This window comes from Macrobrachium rosenbergii, chromosome 10 (genome assembly GCF_040412425.1).
Source record: "Macrobrachium rosenbergii isolate ZJJX-2024 chromosome 10, ASM4041242v1, whole genome shotgun sequence".
NCBI lineage: Eukaryota > Metazoa > Arthropoda > Malacostraca > Decapoda > Palaemonidae > Macrobrachium > Macrobrachium rosenbergii.
The window spans coordinates 52,779,797-52,795,738 of NC_089750.1; the positions used below are offsets into that span (position 1 = coordinate 52,779,797).

Here is a 15,942-nt window from a genome sequence, read left to right on the forward strand (position 1 = left end):
ATATATATGTGTATATATATATATATATATATATATATATATATATATATATATATTATATATATATATATATATATATATATATATATATATATATATATATATAATTTTTGAGGGCAGTTTCTAACGACCTATAAGTCTTGCATTTTACTTCATGCACGAGCACGCGCGCATACACAGTATGCGCGCGTGCCCGAGCATGAAGGAAAATGCAGCAAATTTATAGGTCGATGAAAACAGCCACGAGAAAATACATAAGCACAGTAGAGTCTTTGAATAAACTCGCTGAATCCGTCCAGTTTTTTTTTTACCCCTTACGATTGATCCTAGGCAGTTATTTCATCTACTCACAGTAGATAAAAAAAAAGTCTCAAGAATAATGCACTAACAGCGCTCAAATAGGTCTCTATCACCCAAAAAAGACTTCCATGTGGCTTACGATGTATCCCAGCCGTTTATAAGCGAACAGTAGATAAAATCCTTGAAACTATTCCAAGTGTAGGGTCTTTCCTAGATAGTGATCCCCAAGGGTTTTAAACCCGGTAATATCCACCTTTGCGGGGTGTTTAGTACAAGACCGTTAGTGATTACCGTAAAAGCATAAACAAAAGACTGTAAATATCATAAAGGTAATGATCCCCAAGAAACATTAGTCCTAGATAACGACCCCCGAAAACCCTTGGGGGTCACTTTCTAGGAAAGATCCCAGGAAGTGTATATTATTTTATGTTGTGGACGACGTTATGGTAACAAGTAAAGACAAAAGACAGACATCATCACCTTCATCATAATCATCGCTTCCGGCGCCATGCCACGCAAGATAACAGTACAAAGTGAAGACTGATAATAAAAATAATTTTATAAGATGCTATAACGATACAAAAAAAGTGAATGTAGTTTTAAGGTGTCCTCTACGGAGTATCTAGGCTTCATAATCGACGGACATGGCATCCGTGTGACGGATGTTAATTTCAGAGCCATTCAGAATGAAAGGTACTAGAAAATGTAAAGGAATGGCAGGACTTGTTGTGGCTTGTAACATTTTAATCCGTATGTTATGTTTGTAAAGGATCAAACAACCGTTCGTCCGTTATATTTGTTGCTTAACAAAATTGCAGTGATGCTGGCCAAAAGCAGATAATAGAAACGTTTGGAAAATAGATCATCGTTCCAAATTTCTTAGCACAGTCTCAGTTAGAATTACTACCAGTCAAATTAGTGTGTGATGCATCATGGTTAGGCACTAACAGTTTAACATATATTATGCCTGATTGCAGTGAACAACCCATTGCAAATGCTTCAAGATTGTTAAATAAGACTAAGAAGAATTACTTTCAAATAAAAATTGAGGCCTAACCTCTCTTCTACGGAGCGAAGAAGGTAATGATAATTTCAGGAAAACCAGAGGTGACTTTGGTACCCTTTCCACCCATAAAACTTGCAGCTAAGCACTCGATTCTTTCAACGAATTCCCCATACTACTAGATGATTGCAGAGGAGTATCGTCTGATATTCAGAATGTTAAAAATCCAAGAGAGTAGAAAAAAAAATGCCGAACTGGGGAGAGAGCCACTTTGCCTGAGATAAGTGGATAGACATGGCACCCCCAAAAAACACATATCGAACCGGAAAGAGTTCAAGAAAATAAAGAAATCTCACCAATAACCAAGGCCTGAGAGAAAACGATGCATCGCTTCGAGAAATACGCCGAACGTCGTTAAAACCGCAATATCGGCCGATGAACTGGAGCTGTCACCCAAGACTCCGTATCAACAACTTGGACCTTGCAAACCATCACCTCATCCACCCGGCTGCTGAGCAACAAAACCGACAAATAAATGAAGCACGAGCTACTCCAGAAAAAAACAAAATCCCCACCCTAGAGAGAATGTGGCACCCCCTCTCAGAGCAGCATAAAAAATTCTACAGTGAAAGGATGTCACGATGTATTTTCTTCTCAAATCTAAAGCAGTACACTTGATTTTTAATGCAGTGTGCCTACCCATCCTTCTGTCCTTAAACATGCCTTGAAAACCTAGGTGTCCTCGATTGGTAGTGAGAATGCATCTGACCACATCATGAGGCCTGTTCGTGCATGCCCGCACACACGTGTGTGTGTGTGTGTGTAAATAAAGATAAAATCCACGAAGGGAAGAGAAACATTGGAATGCTGCGAGGCCTTTCGACTGGCGTCCTTTACTTAGCAGACTGAAGAAATATAAAAGTAAGTTTACAAAGAAAGCTCATATAAATGACAGATGGGGATTACAGAGGAAAAAATATGTACCTGGAATCCAACACAATTGAAGAAGTAGTAGAACTGCCAACATAGGATTAAATATTTAAGAGGTTTTACAGAGGATTAGGATCAGCCGTTCAGAAGCATGGACAGGACAATTAAAAGATTATACAAGGGGGTGATTGACCACTAAAAAATGTTAGTACAACAAAATAATTCTCTTTTTTTGTAAACAATAACAATTTTTGCAAGATGAACATTTTACAAAATAAAAATTATATTAAACGAATTCATAGAAAATATGTATATAAGGCAACTAATTTGTAATTAAGTCAGTGATTTTATCTTTTAGGTCATTCTTGAACATTTTTCTAATACAGGGGTCCAAATAAAACATGCCAGAGCTAAGGTTAAAATTACAGCTGGAAGTAAGCTGTATAATAGCAGACTCCAAAAGATTTCTTGAAGAGAAATCTTTCGACCTGGCAATCACTGAACTTTCAGTCTTTTTTATCCTGTGAGAGTTTTCACTTAAATGAATGATATGTTGCCTAATACATACATCTAAATCTTTGCTAGATTGGCCAATATAAAAAGAGGGGCAGTCCAAACATGGAATTTTATATATTATGTTGTTTTCTTTAGGGCTATTTTTTACTAACATTCCTTTTAGTGTGTTATTATAGGAAAAAACGAAGTTGACATTAAAAGATTTTAACAATGATTTTATGTTTTCAAAACCACTAAACTAAGGCAAGCTAAGAATGTTCTTAGGGGTTTCTTTCTCCATGTTACTTTCACTATAAAACTTTTTGTGGGCTTTATTATAACAAATATCTAGTATATGTGAAGGATAACATAAATCCGTCCCTATTTTTCTTGTGTATTCAGTTTCTTGATCCAAATACTGGGGACTGACAATGCGCAAAGCTCGTAAAAACATAGAAGGAAAAATTGATATTTTGATGTTAAGGTGATGGCCTGAATAAAAATGGACATAAGTTGTTGGTTGGTTTCCTATAAATACTGAATTTGCATTGAAATGGTTCTCTATGTATTAAAACATCTAAGAAAGGGAGGCAATTGTCTTTTTATAATCCTAAAGTAAACCTAGTGGATGGTACCTGGTTATTCAAATTAGAGAGTAAATCATTTACATCAATACCAGCAGGCAAAACAGCTAAAATATCGTCAACATATCTATACCACTTTAAAGGAGTTTAAATGATATTAGGTGAATATCGTTTTTCAAAGAATTCCATATACAAGTTTGAGAGGAGTGGGGATAAAGGGTTGCCCATTGCCATACCAAATATTTTTTGGCCAAATTCACCATTGAATATAAACTTACAATCACAAATGCACAACCTAGTGAGTGAAATAACATGACTTTCAGGTAGGGGTAATTCATGATGGATTAGTTCATTACTAAGATACTCTAAAATAGAATCTATAGGGACTTTAGTAAAAAGAGAACAAACATCAAAACTAACGAATCTATCAGTGGGGCAAAAAGTGATTTTGTTTAATTTATCAGCTAAATCTAGACAATATACATGAGAATCGGAGATAGTTCTAAGTAACGGGGACAAGAGCTTGGTAATATATTTCGAAAGTTTATATGATATTGAGCCAACAGTACTGATCATAGACCGCATAGGATTATTTTTTTTGTTTGTTTTTACAAATCCTTACAAGTAAGGTAACGAGGGAAATTTTGACAACTGACTATTAGTTCTTTTTATCTTTAAGGAATTTTTTCACTGTGCTATTGAAATTTTTTATGACTTGATGAAGGGGATTTTTTTTTTTTTTTTTTTGTTAAAACGCCACATAGCAGCCGCTAAACAACAGGAGAAGGAAAAGTTTAAGGATTCTTAGAAAAGAAATTTATGGAAAATTTCATTCAATCATTCTATCGAAGCATAAATTTCTTGTCACAGGACTCGCTGCGACAAGAAATTTATGAAAACTTCGTAGGACTACAGATGCCCTAACAAGGTTTTAACAAAAACAAAAAAAAACTCGATCAGTCATAAAAACTAAAAAATCTTATTGATAGCAGTAACTGGACTAATAGTTGACGTAGTGATTGTGTTATAAATTTATCAAGTAAACAAATGAGTGAAAATGTTGTGAGTGCGCTCGGATATGGTTTATCCTTTATATCTAATAGACCCTCTGCTTTAACGATTGCATCGTCCCTATGTATATTTGAAAAATATTGTGATCTTCCTCAAAATCATGTTGACATAATTAAAGGTTTTGTTTATGGAGCTGCGAATGTTAGGCATGAAAGTAATTTTCCTGCTCGCTATAAGAAGAGTTTGACCGATCTTAAAAAAGACAATACAATCCACATCACAAAAGCTGATAAGTCGAATAGTATTGTAATTTTAGACAACGCTGACTACATATCACGTATGCAAGCCCTACTGGGTGATGATACGACTTACAAAAACTAACAAAAAATCCCCTTCATCAAAGTCATAAAAAATTTCAATAGCGCAGTGAAAAAATCTTTAAAGATAAAAAAGAACTAATAGGTCAGTTGTCAGTAAAATTTCCCTCGTTACCTTACTTATACGGATTAGTAAAAACACACAAAAAAAATAATCCTATGCGGCCTATTATCAGTACTGTTGGCTCAATGTTATATAAACTTTCGAAATATATTACCAAGCTCTTGTTCCCGTTACTTGGAACTATCTCCGATTCTCACGTATATAATTGTCTAGATTAAGTTGATATATTAAACAAAATCACTTTTTGCCCCACTAATAGATTCGTTAGTTTTGATGTTTGTTCTCTTTTTACTAAAGTCCCTATAGATTCTATTTTAGAGTATCTTAGTAATGAACTAATCCATCATGAATTACCCCTACCTGAAAGTCATGTTATTTCACTCACTAGGTTGTGCATTTGTGATTGTAAGTTTATATTCAATGGTGAATTTGGCCAAAAAATATTTGGTATGGCAATGGGCAACCCTTTATCCCCACTCCTCTCAAACTTGTATATGGAATTCTTTGAAAAACGATATTTACCTAATATCATTTAAACTCCTTTAAAGTGGTATAGATATATTGACGATATTTTAGCTGTTTTGCCTGCTGGTATTGATGTAAATGATTTACTCTCTAATTTGAAAAACCAGGTACCATCCATTAAGTTTACTTTTAGAATTGGAAAAAGGCAATTGCCTCCCTTTCTTAGATGTTTCAATACATAGAGAACCATTTCAATGCAAATTCAGTATTTATAGGAAACCAACCAACAAATTATCATATGTCCATTTTTATTCAGGCCATCACCTTAACATCAAAATGTCAATCTTTTCTTCTATGTTTTTACGAGCTTTGCGCATTGTCAGTCCCCAGTATTTGGATCAAGAAACTGAATACATAAGAAAAATAGGGACAGATTTATATTATCCTTCGCAAATACTAGATGTTTGTTATAACAAAGCCCACAAAAAATTTTATAGTGAAAGTAACATGGAGAAAGAAACCCCTGAGAACATTCGTAGCTTGCCTTATTTTAGTGGTTTTGAAAACATAAAATCATTGTTAAAATCTTTTAATGTCAACCTCGTTTTTTTCCTATAATAACACACTAACAGGAATGTTAGTAAAAAATAACCCTAAAGAAAACAACAACATAATATATAAAATTCCATGTTTGGACTGCCCCTCTTTTTATATTGGCCAATCTAGCAAACATTTAGATGTACGTATTAAGCAACATAAGTATTCAGTCAAAACTGGACAAACATCCAATCAAGAATGACCCAAAAGATAAAATCACTGATTTAGTTACAAATTAGTTACCTTATATATCTTTTCTATGTATTCGTATGTTTAATATAATCTTTATTTTGTAAAAATGTTCATCTTGCAAAAATTGTTATTGTTTACAAAAAGAGAATTATTTTGTTGTACTGACATTCTTTAGTGGTCAGTCACCCCCTTGTATAAGTTTTTAATCGTCCTGTCCCTGCTTCTGAACGGTTGATCCTAATCCTTTGTAAAACCTTTTAAATATTTAACCCTGTTTTGGCAGTTCTACTAATTCTTCAATTGTGTTGGATTCCAGGTACATATTTTTTCCTTTATAATCCCCATCTGTCATTTATATGAGCTTTCTTTGTAAACTTACTTTTATATTTCTTCAGTCTGCCAAGTAAAGGACGCCAGTCGAAAGGCCTCGCAGCACGCCAATGCTTCTCTTCCCTTCGCGGATTTTATCTTTGTTTTTATTTTCATCACGTTCCATATTCTCGTGATTCAGTTATACATATGTGTGTATACAAGTGCCCCTAATACCGAATTTCCTATACATTGGGAAATAACTTACTGTGAAAGGAATTATAGTTGACAAGTGCATCTGCTACGCCAATATGCGAATTTATGTCTTTTGGACTAAATAGAAGTAATCAGTCGAGTTATTGGTTCGTGTGTATAAGTGAAAAAGTAATATATATATTATATACAGTATGTGTGTGTGTATGTATGCATGTGTGTATTTATATATAACACCCACTATCTACATTAGATTAGCTTTTTTTTAAGTAGGGAAAGTTTTACGATAACTGACAAATCGATGGGTCAGTTCAGACCCTCCTAACCGTGCAAGCAGGAAGTGAAGAATCATGTTTGGACGTTCTTCACAATAACCGGAGATGTGGTTGTGCACGCACAACTCAACAGTATAACAGTTGAGCTAACGCACTGGGGCCATTGTGCGAGGAATGGAATGCTGTATGCTGATTGGCTGAGAAGTTTAACAAGCAGTAGACCTAGGCTTACTCTCTTAACTGGCTTCAGTCATATTTTGTTGGTTCCTGTTCTTATTTGCATTTGTGACCCTACTTTCTCGTAATAAATGTTTCTGTAAGTTTTTACCATAATAGTAACTGTTGCCTTCGTATGAATGCCCTATGCTTTGCTAGCTATTATTATTATTATTATTATTATTATTATTATTATTATTATTATTATTTTGTATTCTGCAATTGTGTGTTTGGGCATGAGGAACGTGCTAAGCAAGGGTGGAACCGTGTATGCGTTAGCATTATGAATCATCTAAGACGTTCTCAATAACTTCGCCAGCTCCAACAATAATATGAGAAAGACTGAGCATGAATTCATGCCTTTGCCTAAATTCGATGAGACTGATAAGACCACCTTTATCTGGTACTGACCACAACGTTCAAAACGCGTAATGGCTTTGTCATATTAAACTGCGTGCCTCTATAAGGCTTCATTAATTTCGAGACTTCCAAGTATTGTGTTTTATGGTTTGAATCTAGACATGAATTTATTAACTGTACAATGCAAAGCAAAGTTTTGGCTTTTGAAGTGTGTTAAAACGTATACGAGAGTGGTTTGGTATAAAAGTGGGTCAGAGACACAAGGGTTTGGATGGTTTCCGTGGCTGTTCAGTATCTCTACGGTTGGAGTGATGTTTGCGCAACTATGAGGTAAGAAAATAAGTCGGGAGTGGAGTGTCGGATGTTGATGTTTGCAGATGATACAGAACACAGAAAGTGAAAATGGGAAAGGGAATTTTATAAAATGCTATTGATCGTTTTGAAACATCATCTGTAGGGGGTCTAGGCTTCAAAATTTACCTTATCATCTGTAAGACAGATGATATCAGAGCTATTCACAATGCAAAAGTACAACGAAATGTGAAGGAATGACACAGTTTTCGGCCTTATAACATTTTTACCCATATTTTATGTTTATAGTGAATAAAGCATGTCAGTAGCATGTCACAGAAATGTTTGGAAAGTCAACAACAAAAAATTCTGTTTCGCCTTATATTCATTAGACCTTATTACGGCAGTTCACATTTTAGAATCTTTATATCTTTCCATCAAGTGCCAGGTGTAACCCAGCCCTCCGTAATTTGAACGGTATCAGGTACCGACTTGCCGTGACTTTTATTTTTTTTAATTCTGCGATGTTGAATGTGAGAGCTTCTCCGTGCTCCTTGCGTAACATACTGAATGCTGAACTTTTCTGGACACTGTTGTGAGAGAGGTGCGAAATAATGAGTAGGAAGACAAGTACTGCTAGTTTGTTGATGTTGTTGTTTCAGATTTAGTTGGCCTTGTGCCAGCACGGGCTCTTGCTCCTAGAGCAGCCCGTAAAGTTTGTTGATGAAAAGAGCCGCTTATAAAGCGGGATGCGGACGTCTGCATACTTTGCAGAGACCGCGGGCACAAAGATTTACAGGTGACCTAAGGTCAACCTAATTCTTTACAAAAACAGGACAGGTTCATACAGAAAACATAGTGATCAATAATGTCTGACACATAACATAAATAATTTGTTACTTGTACATAAAGCATGATTATTTAGAAAGACAATGAATATACAATTTACAATTACGATGATAAACATATATTCTGGTCGACCCTAGGTCGATGTGAAGGCACCACAGAAAACGGGATGTTCACTATAGAGAACGCGTTGAGCAGGGACTTCACAATACTCAACCCCCAAGACGGAGGCAACGTCTGATCAAAGCAGGTATCTGCTGGGGCGACGAAGGGGGCCTCGCTTTCTTGATGTCAACTGGAGCGGTTTGTTGGGGTGCCTTCCTGTCTGGTTTCTGGGTTTTCCGCGGATGCCCATGCCTCCTTCCTGCACCCGGGGGCTGTCCGAGGGGGTGCCACATCCTGCGGGAGGCTCTGGGGTTCACCTTCGTTGTCCTCCTCCAGGAATGTGGGTTTGAGACGATCTATAGATATCCAGTCTTCCCGCCCGTGGATGGCTACTCGGAATGCCTTCTTGTTCCTTTCCAGTACAAGGAAAGGTCATCTGTAGGGTCTAGTTAAGGGTGGGCATACATCATTGTCCCTGACGAAGACGTGGGTGGCGGAGGATAGCCCAGGGGATATGAAGGAGGATGTCCTGACGGTGAATGTCCTTTGGCACGGGGCGAATTTTCCAACCCTGTCATGGAGCCTTTGCGTCCCTATGTTGTCCCTGTCCTCTGCGACGAGTTCCCCCGGGACTACCAGGGTCTCCCCATAGACTTTTTCTGCTGAGGAGGGGTCGCCGTTGGCTCTGGGGGCTGTTCTTAACACGAGGAGGACCTAAGGCAGCTGGTATTTCCAACTTTTGTAGGAGCAATGAGCCATGAGGGACCCCTTCAGAGACCTGTGGAATCTTTCCACCATTCCGTTGTCTGCGGCGTTGTAGGTGGTGGTGCTGTGGTGAGTGGTCCCCATTAGGAAAGCTGGTCCCCTGTCTGTTGTTATGTGGTCTGGAGAAGAGGGCTTCCGCGCATGCACTGGAGGTGGCTTCTTCCATGGGCATAGCTTCGGGCCACCTGGTGGAGCGGTCGACAACTGTCAGAAGGTATCTGGCTCCTCCTGATGGGGAAGAGGACCCACCACATCGACATAGATGTGCCTGAAGCGTCTCATTGGCTGGGGGAACTTGCCCACTCCTGATTTGGTGCGCCGTACTACTTTGCTGGCCTGACACTGCCTTGCCTAGGCCATTGTGTCTTTCCGTATGCCATGCCAGACGAACTTCTCCATCAGCAGCCTGGCTGTTGTCCTTCCGGAGGGGTGGGATAGGCCATGGATGACGTCAAAGACCAGCTGATATCTGGAGGTGGGCACCAGGGGGCAGGGGCATCTGGTACTGACGTTGCTTTGTAATGTTGATCCTCCTGAGCTGAAGGGCATGTCCTTCCACTTCAGCGACGTGACGGCTGTACGGTAGGCTGGGGTCTCAGGGTCAGCAGCCTGTTCGCAGGCGAGGTCCTTGTAGTCGATCCCGAGTTGTACTGAGTTCATCTCGATCCTCGAGAGGGCGTCAGCTACCGGGTTCTTCCTGCCAGGTAGGTATTTGTAAGTGCAGGTGAACTCCGCGATGGCCCCGAGGCGCCACTGCTGCCTAGAGGACCATGCATCCCCCAGCTTCGTGAAGGCGTGGACCAGCGGCTGGTGGTTGGTCCAAATCGTGAAGGGCGTTCCCCCCAGGAGGAACTTGAAGTGCCAAGGATGGAGATCGACAGGAGCTTGGTGCCGTAGGAGAGGATGGGGGACCCGTTTGCGGCCGTCAGGGGAGGCAGTCGGGTCCGGCTGGCATCTGCGGTCCTCTCCTGAAGGCAGAAACACTGAATGCATGGCTTCAGTGTCAGCCAACATCATCCTGCCGGAGATGGTGTCGCGGACGTAGAAACCTAATGGTAAGGGGCCCCTGGGTGTTTCTGCTGCTGCTGCCATGGCAGCCTGTGTGGTTGGCTGCTGCCTCCTCCGTTTTTTTGAAGTGAAGAAAGGGCAGGGGGCTTCGCACCTCCAGGCAGCTCTCCTGAACCTCCTGTGGTAATAGCAAAGCCCCGCCCCCTCCCTCTTCCACTGGTGGGACGGCCTTTTCTGCTCGATGGCGTTGACAGGCTCCGTGGTGGAGTCCTCCAGCAGGAGGCAGTTGGCGGAGTGTGCGGGCGTGGTTGCCCACTTGGCCGGCTTCATGGAATCCATCAGCTGCTGCGCCATCCTGATTAGGCCCTCGACTAGCAGGGTATACGCGTCCGTGATCTGCTCACGGACCTCCAGCAGTTGCTGCCGCAGGAAGATCTCCCCCCAACAGGCTGATTTCTTTGAGCCTGCTGCTGCTGTCAGTCTCAGGGAGGAGGAGGAGGAGGAGGTCCTGGAGGGCATGCCATGCTTCCAAGAGGTTTCCCTCCTGCCAGGGGTTGAGGGCGAGGTCGAGGGCGCGGGCAGCTCTCTCGGAGACCGGCAGGGAGCAGGTCTCGACGAGAGTGGATTTTAGTTCTTGGAAGGTGGCGGGGCCCAACATCGTCATCAACCACGGGTCGATCTTCTTGTATATCTCCTCCAGGAGGGCGTTGATGGCAATGTCCACCTTCAACACCTCATCCATTAGGCCTGCTACCCTGAACTACCCCTCGACCCTGTAGAACCAGGACGCTGCGTTCTCCCTGGTAAATGGCGGCAGCCTTATGTTAAGGGCCGTCTTTGGTTGGTCCGTCGGGGGGGGGTCATCATGTAGGGCGCAGGTACTGGCGTGGAGGTGCGCGCAGGAGGGGGTTGTGAGAGGGACATGTCTGCCTCCGAGAGGTTCGCGGTAATTTGTATGTGGTTGGGAATGTCCGCGTCCATGCTCATTTTGTGCTCTCACTAGGAGTGTGAGGGAATGCTCGCGCCAATACACGCTGGGGGAGCGTGATGTGTGGGTCCGCTAATGACGCTGGCGACCTGCCGACGAGAGTCGGTAAACTCCTGAATGCTTTGTTAGAGTGCCGTAGTTAGTCCGTTAGGGGCATGGGTAAGGTTCATTGGACCAAGACTTAGTCGCCGTTTGGGTCCGTTAATGGCTTCTGGGAACCACTCCGGGGGTAACCACTGTGAGAGAGGTGTGAAATAATAAGCAGGAAGACAAGTACTGCTAGTTTATTGATGAAGCGAGTTGCTTATAAAGCGGGATGCGGACGTCTGCATACTTCGCAGGGACCGCGGGTACAAAGATTTACAGGTGACCTGAGGTCAAACTAATTCTTTACAAAAACAGGACAGGTTCATACAGAAAACATAGTGATCAATAATGTCTGACACATAACATAAATAATTTGTTGCTTGTACATAAAGCATGATTATTTAGAAAGACGATAAATATACTGTTTACAATTATGGTGATAAACATATATTCTGGTCGATCCTAGGTCGATGTGAAGGCACCGCAGAAAATGGGATGTTCACTATAGAGAACGCCTTGAGCGGGGACTTTACACTGTCAACATAAAATTCATGAGATTATTCTTCTTCTTGCTCCCCTAGCACCGTTTTTATGTTGCACTTTCGAACATAGAGATTCAAGAACCTTATTGATGCACTGTAATTTTATACAATACGTTTTGTTTTGAAGAAATAATTGTTTAGTAAGATGTTTTAGTGAAATTTGTTTAAAAGCAAGCCAATACGATTTTTTTAGAGGTTTTACCTAATCAATTTGTTCGAGATATTTCCAGGCTGACTGAGTTGCCTGAGATTGTGTAACATCTAATGCAGGAAGAGTAGAGGCTTTTCAGTTCAACGGAATTTATGTTACGATCGGCCAGAAGTACTGTGAATAAATTTTATATTTTTTGTATTTACTTCATGTGTTAATTACACGAAGCATAAAGCCACTGGTTACTGGTACTAGTGAATGACACACATCCTATGAAAGGTACCGACTGCCACTTTGGCTGTAACTGCTGCTTGTTTGGTACGTCCACTGCTTGTGTGTTTTTCCTTTGATCGTCAGTGTTGTGTGTTTATTTCCAGTTAGAAGTGCTTGTCCACCTTCAATTTTAGAAAAGGGGAGAAGTAATGTATGAAGGTTTCCTAGCATGTAGATCCCATCTTCATCTCTAGTCTTGTCTTCATTTGTGTTATGGGTAGCTACGTATATACAGTTGCAGACAAATAGCAGCAGAGACCTTATAAAAGAGAATTTATACTCTACCCACCGCCATATTGAATCATGGACAGTAGCGCCTCATAGCGGACGCGAGGTACCACATATGGAATGTCAACAAATTTGGTGTATAGTGCGCAGCCTTTGGCTGCTCAAATAGGAAGACGCAAGACAGTAAATTAGGGTGGCCATGTATGTGACCTTTTGACTACTAATGACAGTCTAAGCATTATCATACTTAACAAGCCTCTTGCAAATAATCATGATGGCATACTGGAAAGTTTAATAGGTCAAGGTTGTAAAGGCCCTGCTTGGAAAATTGTCATTCTAAGCATTGCAAACTTATTTGTTAATATTTTTGTTTACTAATTGGCATTAAACTATATGATAAGCATAATAGATTAAACAACTTTGAATTTGCAGGTAATTTTAGCTTTTATTATAGCATAAGAATTTGCCCCTCAGATCAAAGTAGTAGGTGATTAAGTGTAAATGAGATGATTTGCTGTTGAAGACCCCAAAGCATTAGTAAAAGTCTCCTGTCACGTGATAGTCATTGTAGATGGATAACTTAATGTTGATTTAAAACAAAAAGCGGTCTCATAAATAATCACGTATTCATATGTATCTTCCAGTATACAAGGTTTTTTCGTGGAAATAAGTCATTTTCAGTTGATAACTTAATGTTTAAGAGGAATTTTAATTTTGGCGCTCTATCCCATAGGGGGGTAATGCCATCAGTGCACTTTGCGTGGTACAATGTAGGCATTACTAAAGGCTGTATGCAGCGCCCTTCCGTCTCACTACTCCCTCTTTTCACTGTCTAAATCACTGAATGGTTGAAAGTGCCCAGTGATTGCCTTTAAAGCCAGATTCTCATAAATTATTTTTGGTACTACAGATATAATAAGTAGTATATATAAGTTGATTTCAATATTACAACGGCCACAAAAGGACAATAATTAGTCCTGTATTAAACTTGAATCTTAAAAACCTGATATAGATTTTATCATGAAACTGAAGATATGTGAAACAGAATGATTAAGAGGCTTAATAGACCAGAAATATGTTTTAATTAGAAATATTATGGCACTGTAATAATCATACCATGGCTCATATTCATAAGTCTTGTATTCAGTCCTATTTCAACACAAATTGGCATAGATAAATATGAAATTGTAATTTTTTAGCTTTTTATGTGGCACTTAAACTATATTGTTTCACTTCAAACTTAAGCAGTGTAATCGGCAGTTTGTATGTGAGTATCAATCATAGAAAACGTGTGAATGCTAACTGTAGCCAAAGTCCTCTGAAGGGTGCCACTGTCCATATCATCATAATGGCCTCCTGTACTTTTACAGTCGAACCGCCGTAAGTACACCGTCTCGTCTATAAGGTCTCTGATATGCAGGTTTCTTATATGGGGATGTTAATATTGTCATGAATCACATCATAGAGCAAAGTAGACTGCGGATGGCTAATGAGGAATGTGACTGGAACTTGATGCCTGTAAGACAAGTAGATATATCCATTTAAGTATATGGGTTATGGATACATTTTAAATCTATATGACATCAAAACAGTGGGAACTAATGCCTTAAAATGTACAAGGGATAGGAGTGAATCTCTCTTATATTTCTTTAGCTTTTGATCGTTTCTCTCTGTCAGTTTACTTTCCATAGTCAGACTTCGAACTTTGTAGTCTGCCATGCGTGGAGAATAATAGAAAACGGCATAGACTTTGTTAAAGAAAACTTAGTGCAGTATAGTAGTTTGGGGTAAATTATAACATATGTTTCTACATCTACAATAGTTGGCATACTGTTTCCCTCACTCCTCATCCAGATGTCACATTCATTGTTGGTGTCTCTGTCCTGTCAGCATCCTCCAGGTTATTTTCATTATACAACTGTATCCATGCATTCCCCAAAACATGCAATCTTTGTTCCATTATCCCATTCTTTGAAACTTTAATTTCGTGATTTTCATCTTTTACATAATTATCATTCTTCCTTTGTCCACTTCATCCTTCTGAATCCTCATGTTTGTCATTGCCACTTTTTTTTTTTAACCTCCGACTTCGCCCGTATCCAGAGATTGAGGAATGTTATCTTCAATTACCCTTTATACATCTTGATTCCATCACCATGTCTATGTATATAGTTGCCTTTCCTGATATCACATCAGATATTTCTCTTTCCGCCTTCTATTTTTATGCCATAGTTGCTCAGCCTTTTTCTGTGTACTCTCTTTCTTGTATTTAACTTATTTTGTGCTGTACATGTACAGTATTTATTCTTTTAACTGTTTCTTTCTTCACCTTTATCCTTTGCTTCACTGTCAACTCAGCTGTAGTCTTTATTGTGGTAAAACATTGCAGCCCTTTTCTTAACTTTTATATATTATCAATTCCAATGTGAGCTCCTTTAACATTTTGTGAATCAACTTTAGCCCTTTGCCATAGAAAGTCAGTAAAAAGATGTATCATCCTATTACATCCTCAAGCCCAACTCTGTCATTTCCTCTGTGTCAATTTAGGCTGTGGCACTTCTGTCATTGCATTTGGTAGCCTTTTCTAAAATTTTAGCTTTTGCTCTTCTGGTCCACCCATTTTTGGTACAGAAACTGAGAATAAATGCATCTTCATGCCTGTCACAAGACTAAATAAATATAAAAAATTAACACAAAATTGATGCTTTGACTTAAGAAACTCATTTTTACTGAAACTTACGACAGATTTTTGAGATCTGGTGTAACAGTAAGAAAGTGAATTACAGTATAGAAAATGTATGTAAAAGAAATCATGCAAAGGCTTTATGGCCGAACAGTAACATCATTCTGAAAGGAAAATCATGATAATTTATTTGTATTTTTATATCAAGTCAGCCCATTAACTAATCAGTGATTAATATATCAGCATTCATTTACCTTGGCCAAAATTTTAGATTTTGTAGGAGCTTACATAAAAAAATGTATCAGTAATATATTTATTCATTGCTCATTCGACATTAAACAAGCAAACATTCAGCGGACAGTATAAACTGTTTCCTTACAGTACTTACATATGCAAAATATTTGTCACCATACATATATGGATTTTTTTTTCTTTTTCTTGCAATGAAAATCATTTAAAGAAATTGTACCTGCAGAGCAGGGGCACCTTGTTCATCCTGTTACTACAAATTATGAGGCTGGCAATGTGCAGACATTTAAATACATTAATTGCTTCTTGCCTTCACACAAAACTCATCGGTAGCA

The 15,942-nt window shown here is 39.3% G+C and overlaps 1 protein-coding gene across 1 annotated transcript in view; it reads left to right on the plus strand.

Annotated features, from left to right (window-relative positions):
• LOC136842633 (rifampicin phosphotransferase-like) overlaps positions 1-15,942 on the plus strand; it is a 487,544-nt gene that overhangs the window by 359,568 nt on the left and 112,034 nt on the right. The gene's annotated exons all lie outside the window — the stretch shown is intronic.